The sequence below is a fragment of the Hermetia illucens genome, chromosome 2 (genome assembly GCF_905115235.1).
Source record: "Hermetia illucens chromosome 2, iHerIll2.2.curated.20191125, whole genome shotgun sequence".
Classification (NCBI taxonomy): domain Eukaryota; kingdom Metazoa; phylum Arthropoda; class Insecta; order Diptera; family Stratiomyidae; genus Hermetia; species Hermetia illucens.
Window position 1 is genome coordinate 51386032 of NC_051850.1, and position 15678 is coordinate 51401709.

Genomic DNA, 15678 nt, shown 5'->3' on the forward strand with positions numbered 1-15678 from the left:
CCTCACAGTACGCTCTAAAGGAGTCTCGTTTCGAACACCTCACGAGTTTCTTATATTCACGTTGTGAGTTCTTGAAATTTAACCAGTCTTCGTTCTTGTTACTTTTGCAAGCACGATTTAGAAGTCGCCTGGTTGATTTCCTGAGTGTTTGCAGTTCTCGGTTCCACCAAGGAACCGTTTTACCGCTTTGGCCTCGGGAAATAGGACAAGCCTCTTCATAGCACTCTAAAAGTGTGCAGTTCAGAGTTTTCAATTCATCTTCCAGCACCAAAGGAGTGCTTAGTCGCCTAGGGAACTGTACTTTATTGCCAAGAAGATCATTGAACTTTGCCCAATCCGTTTTCCTAGGGTTCCGTCTTTGTACTGCAGACTGTTCGCCCGCAATAGTCAGATTGAATTCTAGATATCGGTGATCTGACAGTGAGACCTCGTCTAACACTCGCCAGTGTGTAATCAACTCTAACAATTTTGGGGTACAGATTGTTAGGTCAATTACTTCGCTTCTTCTCGGTCCCACGAACGTAGGGGCGCTCCCTACGCTTGCAGTCATAAAACCAGCTGAAGTGATGAAATCAAATAGCTTCTCCCCTCTTGGATTGCATTTGCTACTGCCCCAACAAATATGTTGAGCATTCGCATCGCAACCCATTAAGAGTTCGAGACCACTTGATTCTGCATACGCCACCAGATCCCTAAGTTCTTGCGTGGGTGGAGGATATAAAGAATCATAGGGTAAATAAGCGAATGCAATTATGATGTTTTTCCGCTCGCCATTTGTCTGGTATTGTATGATGTCCGTAGCTAAGTCCTGGGAACAATATTGTCTCAGCATAGTTGCCTCTAACCATCTTGACATCAGGACGCAAGCTCTCGATCTTATGGATCTTTTGTCGTAGAAGATCCTAGCCCCCTTTACTGATCCAATGCCACAGATTCTGTTAAATCGAACCAACGGTTCTTGCACTAGAAAGATATAGGGGAGAATACCCCATAAGAAGGAGAATACGAGTAGACAGATGGAATGTCAAATTACGAGAAATTGTGTAATATGCGCCGGGGTCGCCGGGCTAACATCAGCTGTCCCTTGAGTCACTATCATTACGAGAAAAGTAGAGTATATTGTGTCATATATCTAATGATCGTTGTCGCGGGTACCATAGAGAAATTTCGTTTTCAAAGTTTACATCGTGAGGTGGAATATTCGCCGGGACACTGTGGACATACACAAAAAACATCAACAACAACATCATGAGCACCAAGTAATGTTTACCACTTTGGAGGTGCCCAACTTACTGAAATTCCTCCAACTCGTCGCGATAAAAAAGTGAGTCATATGGAACTTTCGTATTTTTCTGTGATATCAGTTGCTCGAAACTCAGGGAGTCGAACACATCGCATTTCCATTTTGAACTTTATTCTGGTCGGTCATATAGAAAATTCTAGATCCTTTCGTGAATAAGTGATACAAGTGCTTTAGTAGATTGCAGCGCATAGTCTGCACCATTTCTCAACTGTAAGTTCTCCATATATTTTCAAACGTTCTATGTACGAAAAAATGTTTAATCAGTGCAATACCGGAAACGTGGATGCTAAATCAACTCACGTTGTTTCGGGATGTCTATTTTTTTTTTTTGTGTGGATAATCTGCTATCATTACTCTTTTCTCTACATAGACCGTACACTGCTTCAAGCCTGGAGTACTTTATTTCCTGTGATGCACTTGATAAAGGCGTGTTAAAGGCCTCTATTCAATGTGTGTTTTCAGTGTCCATAGAATAAGGGAAGATATGCTTCCAGATATTCGTGGAGTGTGTAAAAGATATTATTTGTTCGCCTTCCGCTAGTCTCTTCTTGGTATGTTCCCTTGTCGAACCCAGGTGGCTTCATTAGATTCTGCTTCATAGTCGAAGATTCGTCACCAAAGCATGCTCCATCTCGATCTTGCAAACTGCACATGTAGAGTTGCATAGTAACAACTCCACCCAAAGCGCATTACCGGCTGCATTGGGCGTGCATTACATTGCGTGCTGGCAACAAAGTTGGTTTAGTGACCCACTCAGGAGGTACTAACGTCAACACTTGCTTCGACCGCTCCTAATTTTTGTGTCGTCATGCCCTCCAAAGAACTCTTCGTATCCAAATTAGCGTCCAATACATCGACTGAGGACGTTCTGAGGTATGTGGAACATAAGCTGCTTACTTGCCATCTCCGCTGGTTTGTACCAAACTAACTAAAAACAACAATTCTGGTCGGTTTCGGTTTTTCGGTTTTAAAGTCATTTATTCAAAAAACCAGTGACTTACATTGAATACATAGCATTTGTTTCTTGTTTCTAGCCTAAATGTAGCTTATGTATCACAATGTTTGGCCTGCCCGACCTTCTCTGACATTACTTTTTAAGGTTTTGTGTAAAACAAAACCTTATTAAAATCGATTCAACGTCTGTCTGTCTGTCTGTCACACGCATTTTTCTCCAAAACGGCTAAACCGATCCGAACGAAATTTGGTGGACAGATAGGAACTATGAAATCCCACGCATACAGCGAGTGGCATAAATTTAGGTGGAGTTTAAAGGGGGGTCCCCATACATGCAAAAGGGGGGTGTAAAATTTTTTTTCATCAAATATAGTCATGTGGGGTATCAAATTAAAGGTCTCGATTAGTACTTTTCAAAGCCGATCTTAGTTTTGATATTCGTTGGAAGGGTGGGGAGCGCGGGGGTTGAAAGGGATCACTTCTTTGAGGGGGCCATTCTCAGAAACTACCAAACCGAAAAATCTGAAAAAAATCAGGAGGCTGCCACTATATGGTGCTTGGGCTCCGAAATACCTTCCATGCCGATAGCCGTTTAAATAAAGTTAATAATAGTATATTACTACAATTTTTTGTAATTGTTTAGAAACCCCCCTTAAGTTCATCCTAGTACCATGAAATTTTGCAGTGATATAGGCTATAATATAGAGCATGATCTTACCTAGTTTGGTGCAAATCCCACTATTACTAACAAAGTTATAATACCTCAAATTTGTTGCTTCTTTGAAAATTGAAGACTATGAATGTCAATATCACCCGAAAGTGGATACTCTCACATAATATATGGATATATTACGTGCTACGTACTAAGAAATACACAAAACCTTTCGTACCTGAAGCGCCCAGCTTCCGGTTTCCCGACTTGTTTATATTTAATGTTGGTTAAATTGTTGGCATTTGCTAATAATATTAAACTCAGGGTGTGAGGCGTATGAGGTTGACCATTATCAACACAGGGCTTTCCATCAAATGATTTATTTAAATCGCTTTCTAGAAAATAGAGGGCAATGGGATTTTTAGCTATATTACACGGAGCTGTCGTGCACTCGTCGCTCCTCACATCTTTTTCTTTTTGTTCAGCCATTAGTTCACAAGCGGGGTCGGCCTGTGGTGATCGGTTTCGTCATTTTATAAATGCCTGATCAGGATGTAATCTTGAGACCTTTAAATCCCCATCCAACATATCAAGCCACCATTGTTTTGGCCGGCTTTTGGTTGCTTACCATTGCTTTCGATGTTCTGACCAATACTGGTTGTTGAATTCTCGTTAGTGTGAATTACGTGACCACACCATCGAAAACGCCTCTCTTGCAGTTTTCTCACGATCGGTGCAAACCCGTTCGATCGCGGATATTCTCATTTCAGACGTAATCAAAACGTGTCACGCCACCAGTGCAATGCAACATCTTCGTTCCCATTACCGCAAGACGCCGTTCATTGACCTTTATAGTCGGCCAATACTCAGAACTATAGAAAGGGGCAGACGGACGACATTGCAGTAAATTTTAGATTTGGGACGTGCGCTGATACGTCGATCACAAAGAACACCAGTTGGGGAATGCCAACTCATCCAGGTTGCATTAATGTGTGAAATAATTTCATTACGCAGTTCTCCATGGGCAGATAGCATTGACTCGAGATATTTAAATCGTTGAGTTCTGGCAATGGCAGTAACCTGCCCCTCAAGATATTTAAATCGCTGAGTTTTGGCAATGTCGGTAACCTGCCCTTCGAGATATTTAAATCGCTCAGTTCTGGCAATGGCAGTAACCTGCCCAGAACTGAACGATTTCAATATCTCGGGTCAATGCTATAAGCTAATGGAGAACTACGTTATGCTCCTCACATAGGGAAACACAAAACCTTTTATACCTGAAGCGTCAAGCTTCCGGTTTTCCGACTTGTTTTGATATATTTACGTTACACATTGATCTTGACAATTCATGATACAAAAAATGGACATATATTTGAAAAAACTGCGCCTGCACTTAGAGCGCGAGAAGGCTTATTCACTTATTCTAACTTAATCTAATCTAATAAATAATACTTAAATCTAATGCTTATATCTAATGTTTTAACAGCACTCACAATTTTGCGCTCAACCTCTGTGCACCAGGCAAGGAGTGTCGAAGCGAGAGACAATGGCGGGTTTTAATGCAGAGCTCACAATTTGGCAATGGGGTGGAGTTACCCTCCAGATAAAGTTGCCTCATTAGTGGATTGGGGTAATTCTTCGTTCTATCGAACAATCTTTCTAACAAATTGAGAGTGAACTCTCGAAGAGGTTTAACTTTTGCTCGCCTGTATACTTCGGCGTTGCGGCCGCACTTATTGGTTTTCCAATTGTACGACAAGCCGACACAGTGTCTCAAAATTCTGCGCTCGAAGGACTCGCACTTCTTCATAGCTTTGATCGAGCAAGAGATCCATGTAGGGGCTCCGTAGCAAAGAATCGGTCTTATGAGGACTTTGTATAGAGTCAGGTTTTTTTTTCTTTTTTTTTTGAGGAGGTGGAAATTTTCAAAAGACACTGGCCTGCCCACGCCAGCGTGTGGGATTCTTACCCACTAAACCCATCCCCTACTCCCTCCAAGCCCCGTGGAACCACCGTACGTTATTACATCACGGGGCGGAGTCAGCTCATTTTACCTTGGTCCCTTTTCGTCTGTACGCGGCGTACGTAACCGTGCTTCTCTGATCTCCTCTGCCTTTCGCAGTTTGCTCTGGATAGATACGACCATGGAGTTGATCGCATCCCAGTCTTCCTGACATGTTAGCATTCTTCGCACCAGATTCTCTGGTACAAGCACCTCTCCTAGAGTCTCCTCTAGGTTCTTCCTTTCCTCCACAAACCTTGGACAGTGAAAGAATATATGCTCTGGGCCCTCTGGGACTCCATCGCAGTTTGGACAGTCGGGTGAGGTATCCAGTTTAAACCTGAACAGGTACTGGCGATATCCTCCATGCCCCGTGAGAAAAAGAGTAAGATTATAATTAATCTTACCGTGCCGTCTCTCCAACCATTCCTTGATGGCAGGGATGAGCCTGTGTGTCCATCGACCCTTTCCCGAGCGTTCCCAATGCTCTTGCCATCTATTTAGCGATCTCTCCCTTTCGGCGTTCTTCGTCTGCGATAAAGGAGAGATAGACTTCGCATTATATATATTCGTCATCTCATCTGCCAAGATGTCAATCGGCATCATTCCACAGATGACGAATGCTGCATCATCTGAGACAGTCCTGAATGCCGAGCACACTCTTAGGGCTGTTCTTCTGTAGACTGAACTCAGTTTGTTACCGTTAAATGTAACCTGCAATGTCTTTCCCCAAACTGGAGCTGCATAGAGCAGGATCGGACTCACTACCATAGCTATAAGCAACCTGGAAGCATGCCGTGGCCCTCCCACGTTCGGCATCATTCTTGCCAGGGCCACACTCGCAGTGGATGCTTTGTCATAGACATACTGCACGTGTGCCTTATAGCTAAGCTTCCCATCTATCACCACTCCTAAGTATTTGATTATAGAGTCAGTTTAGATTTAGTGCAAGTCTTACTCTTCTACGAAGAATAGAGTAGATTTTACTTAGTGCACCGCGTGCTCTGCTGAGAGCAAAATTAAGGTGGGGGTCGAATCGTAGGTGTTCATGAAATGGCATTCCCAAGTATTATATTTTTTGTGAACTGTTTACTACGGTATTCCCGATTCGTAGTTTTAAGCGTTTAGCTTTTCTGTGGATAGATCTGTCTGTGTTTTGGCCTCGTTGATTTTTATCCACCAGGTCTGGTAGTAGTTGCAGAGATCTGTTAAGTATTTCTCTATAGCGTTAGCTGCCTTACCGGCTCGAAGGCTCGACGAGAAGATAAGCGTGTCGTCAGCGAACTGTAATAGTTCTGTGCCGCTCTCTGGGATTTGAGCGTCGGCCGTGAAAATGTTGTAGAGTGTAGGTCCTGAAATGGATCCCTGCGGTACTCCAGAAGTGACCGGTAGGAGATCGGAATAAACATTTCTCACGCTAACGCAAAAATGCTTATCTTCGAAGAAACTTATTATAAGTCTGGTCACCGGGATAGGGAAATCAAGACTGATTAATTTGAAGATGAGTCCGTTGACCCACACGGAACCAAATGCCTTTTCAAGGTGCAATGCACACACTACTGTGGGCTTGTTATTGACGTTAAGCCTGCTACTCACTGAATCGTGAAGGTAGCTTAGTGCGTGTTGGGTCCCGTACTTTGTCCGAAACCCGAATTAATGGTTCGGAATAAAGTTTTCCGATCGCAATGTTGGACTAATCCCACTGTCCGTGCTTTTTCGAAGAGCTTGCCCAAGTTGGATAGGTGAGAGACGGGCCTGAAGTTTTGTGATTCATGGGAGCCGCCTTTTTTTTAATGGCGATTATCTTTGCTATTTTCCAAGTAGAGGGAAAGTAACCATTATTGATGCCGTTGTTGAAGACTGCAAGAAGGAACTTCATTGATGCCCTAGGGAGGTTTTTGATGACACTATTTGCTATGTCATCTGGTCTGGTTGATTTTTTGCCGGTAAGGCTTTTAGTGATGGCTGCGAGCTGTGATAAGCTCAAAAAGGTTTTTGGATCATTTGGTTTCAGGATGGGTTAAAGGTGGAGAAGGTAGTTAGTTTGAGTGAATGCTCATGAAGAAAGTCTTTGATTGTCGTTTCTACAATCGAACTGACGACCTGGTTGTGTCTAGGCAAGTTCCTTGCTACGGAATTATTCCAACATTTGACGGATTAATGTACTAAGGCAGTTAATCCGAGAAATTAACACTTTATATTCCGTGTTAGTTTTGTTGCCATTTTTGTGGAAGTTCCGCTTGAGATTTCTGCGCCAGATTTGCCTGATTTTCAGGTGTTTTATTATCTCATGCGGCAGTTTATTGAACTGAATCTCATCGATTTTGAGGAGCTTTGTGTTTCAACGTGTAGCAGAGTTGATGGCATCAGTAGCCAAGATGATGGCCTCATCGATTTTTTTGTCTGTTAGATTTTGCGAGACAGTGATTTTTTTCAGGTTTAGCTGTGGTGCTAATTCTGGCCTGAATTTATCCCAGTTAGTATGGGCCAATGATCTTATTGTGCTGAATACTCGCTTTTGCAGTTGAGAGTTTAGGGAAAGTATAAGTTCAACTGCGAAGTGATCGGACATTCCTGGTAAAGTTTTGCACGTTAACACCTGAAGTGTAAGAGTGGCATCTGCGGACATTAGAAAATAGTCAAGTATTGACTGACTAGACTGCAGGCCTTGTGGGTGTGTCTGGCAAGATCATCTCAAGCTGATTTAATAATAATAATAATCGTTGGCGCAACAATCCATATTGGATCTAGGCCTTGAAGTGTGTTAGAACACTTCATTCAAGCTGGTTTAATGGACTTTGATTATGGATCCATTTTTCGAGGGCAACCCCATTTCGGTTTTTTGCCAAATCGCCCCAGGAAATGTGCCGTGAGTTAAAGTCCCTACCAAAAATTAGGTATTTAGATTTTGACTGGATATCGCTCAAGATTTGTAAGTCTTGGCCCAGTTGTTCAGAGGGAGAGTTACATTTTATGTAGACTGCAGCTATTAAGATGCGTCTACTGTCGTAAGTTTTAACAAAGGCCGCTGCCGCTGAACAGGTCTGCAGGTTTTTAATGGAGGCTTCTTCAAATGCATAGCATTTTCTGATTAAAAGGGCGGTACCGCTGTTGGCGTTGTCCCGGATAATGTTATATCCGGTAAAATTAACGATGTGCCTGCTTTTTAAATGTGTCTCTGAAACACAGAAGAAGTCTGCTTTCAGGGTATCGACCAACTCTTGTACGGTGGTACGTTGGGCGTGTGAAACCAAGGACGCGGAGTTAAAAGTGACGATTTTTAACTCTATAAACTCATCAAAAGTTGGATAGCGGCTAATTGTCGCTATTCATTTGTTTGGGCCGAAGCGAGCGTTTCGACCAAGGTTTTGAAGACCAACTTGTTGCCTTGTAGGACTTGAGGGGCTGTAGTTCTAGGAATAGTGTTCCTAGTTGTTTTGGTAAGAGGAGTTTGGGGGGCTGTAGCACTAGGAAGAGTATTCCTAGCTGCTTGAGCGTAAGCAACGCCCGGTTTGGCCAAGCTTTGTGACATCTGAGTCACCGCCTGTTTGGCTTTCATGGTCTCGGCATTTTTTTTTTTGCCCTGCCAGCTTCTGGTAATCATGTCCTTGTATGCCGGGGTGTCCGGACTGGCCGCAATTATAGCAAGTAGGTTTGTCTGCGGTGGGATTTGGCCATTCCCCTCACACATGGGTTTTCGTGCACCTCAGGCACGGTGCACGATGGAGCAATTGATGGCGATATGTCCGAAGTTTTGGCAGTTGTAGCACTGCACTTCTTGAATCGGCTTGATTTTCTCAAGTGAAATTTTCTGGTCAAGGATATATTTCACCTTAAACTCTTCATTTAGTTTTTGTTCTGGCTGGAAAGTAGCCACGAACAGCCCCGATTGCGACTTCAGGCTGTGTACAAGTTTGTCGGCTCGCGTGACTAGATTCGACACGCTTTTCAATTTTAGGTGCGGGTACTCTTCGTTGAGTTCGCGCATAACCTTCGCTGACATAACCGTGTCTGTCTCTCTGTGAAGACCATGGATAACTAAGGACTGAGTCCTTAAAGCTGGAGGGGTTCTGGTCGTGGCATGCAGTCCCTTTTCCTTAATAAGGTTGAAGATCGCTGAATGATCCCCTGCAGAAATGCATTTAATTCCATTCACATTATACTACCAAAATGTAAGAGGCCTGAGAACTAAGTTGTTAGATTTGCGGATATCGGCCGCGTCCTCAATGCACGATTACATTTGTCTTACTGAAACGTGGTTTGATAGTATTTTTAACTCTTCATTGTGATCGCGATGTGCAGTGTTCGGTTAAACTTATATGTGGAGGCGTTTAAGTTGCCGTGAAATAGCATGTTTCTTTTATCCCTATCACCTTGTTAAATATTCGTCCCTGTGTGGCAATCACTGCTCGCATTTCACCTTCGAATTGTCCCGTTTATAATTTCCTGTGTTTATTTTCCGTGTTCTTGTCCAGCTTCTCTAGTTGAAGAATTTTCTCTTAACCAAATATCCGAGCCAGCTATTAATACCTGTATAGGGACTTCATTTTCCCCCAATTGAATGGGAAACCTCCGCCGAATTCTTCCCAAACTTGTCACATTATCTTTTCTGGCTCTCTTGGAATTCATGAATTCGTGCTCCGCCTTACAATTTAACGTTCATCCCAATCATAATAACCGCCTCCTTGATCTAATTTTGTCCAACATTTTTCATCTTCATTCCTTAGTATCTCGCAGAAATTGCGAAACACCGGCTAAAATATCGTTGCAGAGGCAGTGCAGTTGATCTGGCCAACCTTAAAGTCCTACGTTCGTCCACAAAATCCTTAATTAGGAACGTGTAGCATCCTCCAGTCTCCCGGTCTATGGCTCCAGTTGCTAGAGCCATAGACCGGGAACGAGATTAGCGGGAGCGAGACATGCTGATCGATTGACAGCGGAATAGCGGGATCGGAGTTTTCAATTTTTAAGCGAGTCTTACAGAGTGAAGTTTTGTCTTGAGAGCAAGCCAATAAAATCGCGAATTACAGAATTGAGATGTTTTGCCGTAAGAATCGAAAATAATTTTCAGTTCCTTGGGTTACATTTCGGTTTCATTGTTTATTGTCTGTGATTCGTGAACACCAGATGTGATCCGAGGGAGGCCCATTGAAGGGGATTGCATGCGCTGCGACGTTTATGATTTTTCTCGTAACGAAAACAGCTTCGTGCACGGAATTAGGCGGAAAGTAAAACTGGAACAGTTGCGTCTGCGCCTGCTTATACCTGACTTGTGTTTGCTATGCTGCTCCGTGCTCAGGACAATGCAATTTATTCATAAATAATTGTAATGTGCGTATTTACTTTTCGCAGCCATAAGTAGTACGAACTAGATACTTGCGCATTGATCTCAGAAAATATCATAGTCACCGAAGAACTCGCGAGGAATAGTATAGTCTCTCTAACTCCATGGAACTGTGTTGCTAGCTACACTGCGTAGCGTCCGCCAAGACCCGGGATTATAGACTTTGTCCTGTCCAAGTTGGAGAGATAGCAAATTTAAGTGTTTTCATGTGATATTTATTGCGGTGCAAAAGTAAACACCAAGAAATGTTGAGTGAAGTCCGTGGCCGGGTGAGAAGTGGGTCGTCCAAAGATCCTTTTTTTGTAGGACTTTAGTACGTCCGGAATGCAAAACGGAAGAATTGCGTGTTTGGATCGCTGAGACGGAGAAAGAGTGTTTTCTTCGAGATTGATTGTTTTGTTGCTGGCTCAGTGTCATTTTGGGAAGAAAAGAAATGTGCTGCGAATGTGCAGGAGAAGAAGTGATTTGGAAATGGACGTGTATACCTTTCTGAGTGCTTTTCTTCATTGCGGAAATCTTTCCTGTTTTCGAAGACATTTCTAGTCCAAGCAGTGTCTCATGTACCGGCAAAATTGAAAGTTTAAAATCCAATATACAGGGTGCGGCAGCATAGCTTCCTTTTTTCAAAACTCAATAAAAACTATTGTATGCATCGGAAAATATTTATTTATTTTTTATAATGTAGGTACATGTCTAAAGTTTTTATTTACATTGTTTTGAAGATCAAATCTGTTAGGTGACGTCCCCCATTCTCCATACATTGCGTAAACCGATTTCTGGCGTTTGTCATGACTCTTGTTAGCATAGCAGGTGTTATGTTGGCAATTTCTTCTTGGATGTTGGCCTTCAAATCTTGTAGGGTTCTTGGACGGTTCACATAAACACGGGATTTCAAAACACCCCATAGAAAAAAATCACAAGGGAACAGATCGGGAGAGCGTGCCGGCCATTCCAAATCGCCTCTAATTGAGATAAGGCGCTCTGGAAAGTGTTCCCTCAAAACAGCCATCGATGCTCTTGAAGTGTGTGCTGTTGTGGCGCGGCAGGATTCGCAGCATTTGAAATTTATTTCAAATGTTGTGAATACGAACGAATAGATGGCGCGGATCTATCCACTTTGCGGAGCTCGCCACGGGAATGGAGGACCGGCGAGAAAAGTGTGCCATGAGTTAGGGGCAGAAGAGAAACACATGAAGCGAGTCTCACTTCTGCCTCTAACGAGCATACGGTGACATGAAGTAAAGAAAGTTAAACATCTAAAAACTTTAACAAATGTAAAATATAAGTTCTACGGTTATTGAATTTAGACTGTCTGTACTTCACTGCAGGATTCTAATTTTTGAAAGTGTTTTGCATCTGGCACAGAAGTTATCAGTTAAAAAGTACGGAGAAAATAGAACTGATTAAGAAACAGAGAGCAAACAAACTAAAATGAATATCCAGGGAAGATTACAAAATGAAAGCTAAATTGGTGACCCCGGAGCGAACATTGCAGCAAGGAGCCAGCGTGTCCAGCCCCGCTCCGCAGTCTATAACGCCAATCGTCAGCGTCAACCAATCAAGCGGGCAGACCATCGCACAAAACTTGAACATTGCCTCCTCCGCAACTGTCGTTCCACTGGCTATTTCGTCGCAAACTCCAAATGTGATTACCGGCACAATCAAGGTAGCGAAAGTGATCCCCCAACAATAACAGCAGCAGCCGCAACAGTCGCAGCAACACCACCAGCAGAGCCAGCACCGCAGCGCTAGACGTTAGCATCACTGCCGCAGCCACCATCAATTCAACGAGCGCGACCACCTTTCAACATCGACAACGCAGCAACGGCGGAAGCATTCAAAATCCCATCGAGGTACAACAATATCAGCCTCAAGTTCAACAACATCAAAATCAACCGCCAGCACAACAGCAACAATATCAACAGCAGCAACAACAGCCACCACAAAATCAGCAGTTCGCTTCAATCAACTCGCAGGTTTAGTTTTGAATTTGTCCATCTGATTGTTTATTATAGTATTAAAATGTAAAAAATTGTGATAATAATAATCGAAAATCGCTGCAAGAGACGGCGTTAGGTGTTTCACATCGCGGGTTCTCCGTTTCCTTGTTGGTGTTTTTGGTCTGCGCTGGAGAGCGTCCGCTTCGGTCGTCATTTCTCTGTTCGTGCGTGCATTTGTGGGTGCGGCCTGCCGTGTCAGTGTAAAATTCACCGCGTTTCGTTTTAAATTCACCGCGCCTGCATTACAACTCGTACTTTTCGTGAAACAAGATGTCGTTTGACAGTAAAGACGCGGCAGGCCCATCGGACCCGCAAGTGACCGCCCTCGCCGTACGCGTTCCTCCGTTTTGGCGGCGGAACCCGGAGCTGTGGTTCGTGCATTTGGAAGCACAGTTCCAAATGTCCGGCATCACATCGGACGCGACCCGCTTCAACTACGCGGTGGTCGGCCTGGACGAAGAGTCTATTCTTCTGGTGTCCGACGTTGTGAAGTCGGCATCGTACATACAGCTCAAGAGCGAGTTGATCAGGCGCCTGTCGGCAAGCGAGTCGGCAAAATTAGACCACTTGCTGGCGGGTTTAACGTTGGGTGATCGAACTCCCAGCCAATTGCTTCGCGAAATGAGGCAATTGGGTGGAAGATTACAAAATGAAAGCTAAACTGTTGCACCGTCTTGTTGGAACCAAGTGTCCCCCAAATCCAAATTTTCTAGCCGTGGAAAAAAAATTCTGTAGCATGTTTACGTACCGGTCCGAATTCACTGTCACTGTAACCTCATTTTCCTCAAAAAACCAGGGACCAATAATTCCAGCTGAGGAAATTGCACACCACACTGTGACTGTACATTCCGAAAACCGAACAAAGTTGATACGGTTGTGAAATGTTTATATTATATCCGCACGGGGAATAAACTGAAAGTTCAAAAAGCTTTACAACTGGGGAATTTGGTGTGTGCATTCCAGTTTCACGATTCAACGTTGGGAGGATATAGAGAAAAAGGAGAGCGTCAAGGGATGGTGCTCGATATATGATATAATGTATAGCATATGACCCAAATTTCCTTTAATTTTTTTATTTAAATTCGTAACAAAAATAAATAGTATCTTTGGGAGATGAGAAAACCGAGGTGTAAAATAAATTGATGGGACATCAAACAGAGCTCTGGGCAAGGTTACCGAATGTTATGTTATCAAATTTCATTTTTTTCTTTTTTAAGGTTTTGTGTAAAATAATATTTTAATGAGAATCCATTCACTGTCTGCCTGTCACACGCACTTTTCTCCAAAACGGCTAAACAGATCCGAACGAAACTTGGTGGATAGATGGGAACTATGAAATCCCACGCATGCAGCGAGTGAAATAAATTTAGGTGGAGTTTAAAGGGGAGCCTGAGGTTTGTGCAAAACACTTATGTGAAATTCAAGCCTCGAAAGATGTCCCATTCCGATATCTGCTCAAATAAACTTACCAATTTGTATATTACAAATTTTTGGAAATGGTTTTTTTTTTGTTTGCACTGATGAAGGGAACAAGTGGTTCCCGAAATATCGGTATTTGCAAGAATAAATACCCACACCAACGAAAAAGTAACAACAAGTTTTATTATTTATATTAATTAATCGTTGGAAACACCGCATAATTTCACTCTGATAGAATACTATGTTCACCTTTCGATGAGACAAAATTTTCTGTTCGGGTAACTCTATTTTCCCGGTTTCTTCAGGGAGATCAACGTTGCGGAAGTGCCAAAAAGCACCGAATGAACATCTTAGAATTTTAGACTGGGACTGATGGAGCAGATTAATGTTGGATGGTCTGGCAGACTCTCATTGTCCATACAGGCTTAAACACCGATTTGTAGAGCAACAATTTACAGTTTATAGAGAGTGATTTTTTGTGAAGAATGTTTGAATTTAAGTTTGAATTGTTTCGAGGTGAGTCTTCTATCGAAGTGTATCCCCTGCTATTTAACGTCATCCGATTGGGGATAGCAATGTTTTTTATCTTCACTTGAGGACAATTTCCTTTTCGCAAAGGGAAAGTTATTTGTACAAACTTTGACCCGTTGATTTTCATCCTCCACATTTGAAGCCAGTTTTCTACTTCCCTTAAATGCGATTCCAGTTGCAGGGAAGCTAGTTTTGGCTCCGCATGTGAACTTAAGATTGCGGTCCCGTCACCAAAGGTAGCTGCGGTGGTTTGCCCGATAACAGGAAAATCTGCCGTTTAGTTATGGTACAGTACAGGACCGAGTACACTCCCCTGAGGAACTCCTGCTTTGATCTTACGTTGTTCATAGAGAATATCTTTGTGTTTCATCTGGAATTTATGTTATTAATAGATTCTGGAAACAATTAGGGAGTAGTTGTTTGATTTTATTAATGAGACCTACGTGCGAGACCTTATCAAGTGCTTGCGCCAAATCTAGGAATTCTGCTGTGCAATATCTCCTTCCGTCGTGAGCATTGTTTATTTCTGATACAAATCGGTGGACTTCCACTGTGGCATTCTCTCCAGAGTATTTAGCATCATTTAAAATGGAGCCGGAGACATTGAACTTGTTATTTTTTGTGTGAAATGAGTTTCTGATATTAGAAACAGACTTCAGCTCTGTGTTGGCTTAGGCCGTTTGTATTCCAATAGGCATGGGATCATGGTGCTGATAATGTTCATGAATTGGTTCATATTATTCGGCAGTGTAGTAATAATCGAAAATAGTTCTTGCTGTGAACTGTCAGCGCCAGGTTCGTCTTGACCTACATCAGCAACTTGCACTCCAGGACGAAGAGATGAGGCTGGTAAGTTAACGGAGCTGGACAGAGTTCATGTTTTAGCCACAGAGTTCATTTGTTGTTGCTCCCATCTTTGAACAGGCAGTGTGTTTTGCTTCAGGGCTTTATATACAGTCTCTTACATAAGAGCGTGGTCACTGTTACACGTAGATAAAAAATCAGAGCGTCCTGTTTCTTTTTCTATGACATAGAGGGCACCTCAGTCCTTCATGCTTTTTGTAAAAAGTCAGCTCTCTGTTAAATTTAGTCTTCAATTGAGTCGTTTTTCGAAATGAGTGCTGTTTACGCCTCTCGCTTTGAGGCAATTTTTCTATGTTTGCATGAAAAAGAACCCAAATTAACGCAAACTGCTGCTGCGAAATATATGGGAAAGTCGAAGCAGTTCGTTAGCAAGTGGATAAATCGCTATAAAAAGGTCGGTAACGTTGATGATTTTCCTGATCGCGGAAGTGCAAGCAAAGTCTCAAAAAAAGACGAAAAAAAGATTCTCGCATTGTTCTCGAAAGCAAAAGGTGTTGACATATCTTACGGAACGATTCGCAGGCACTTGCTTGCCAATAAAGTGAAATATAGCAGTACTTTGGAAAAACCAATGTTGAGTGCAAAACACGTTGAAAGACGAGTGGAATG

At 42.8% G+C, this 15678-nt stretch overlaps 1 protein-coding gene across 1 annotated transcript in view; it reads left to right on the forward strand.

The window, feature by feature from the left end:
- Positions 1–1383: 1383 nt before the first annotated feature.
- The window catches only part of LOC119650396, a 35921-nt gene continuing 21626 nt past the window's right edge, over positions 1384–15678 (forward strand). Inside the window, exon 1 of the mRNA XM_038053163.1 lies at positions 1384–1513. The gene's annotated coding sequence lies outside the window, so the exon portion shown is untranslated. The remainder of the gene's footprint in view (positions 1514–15678) is intronic.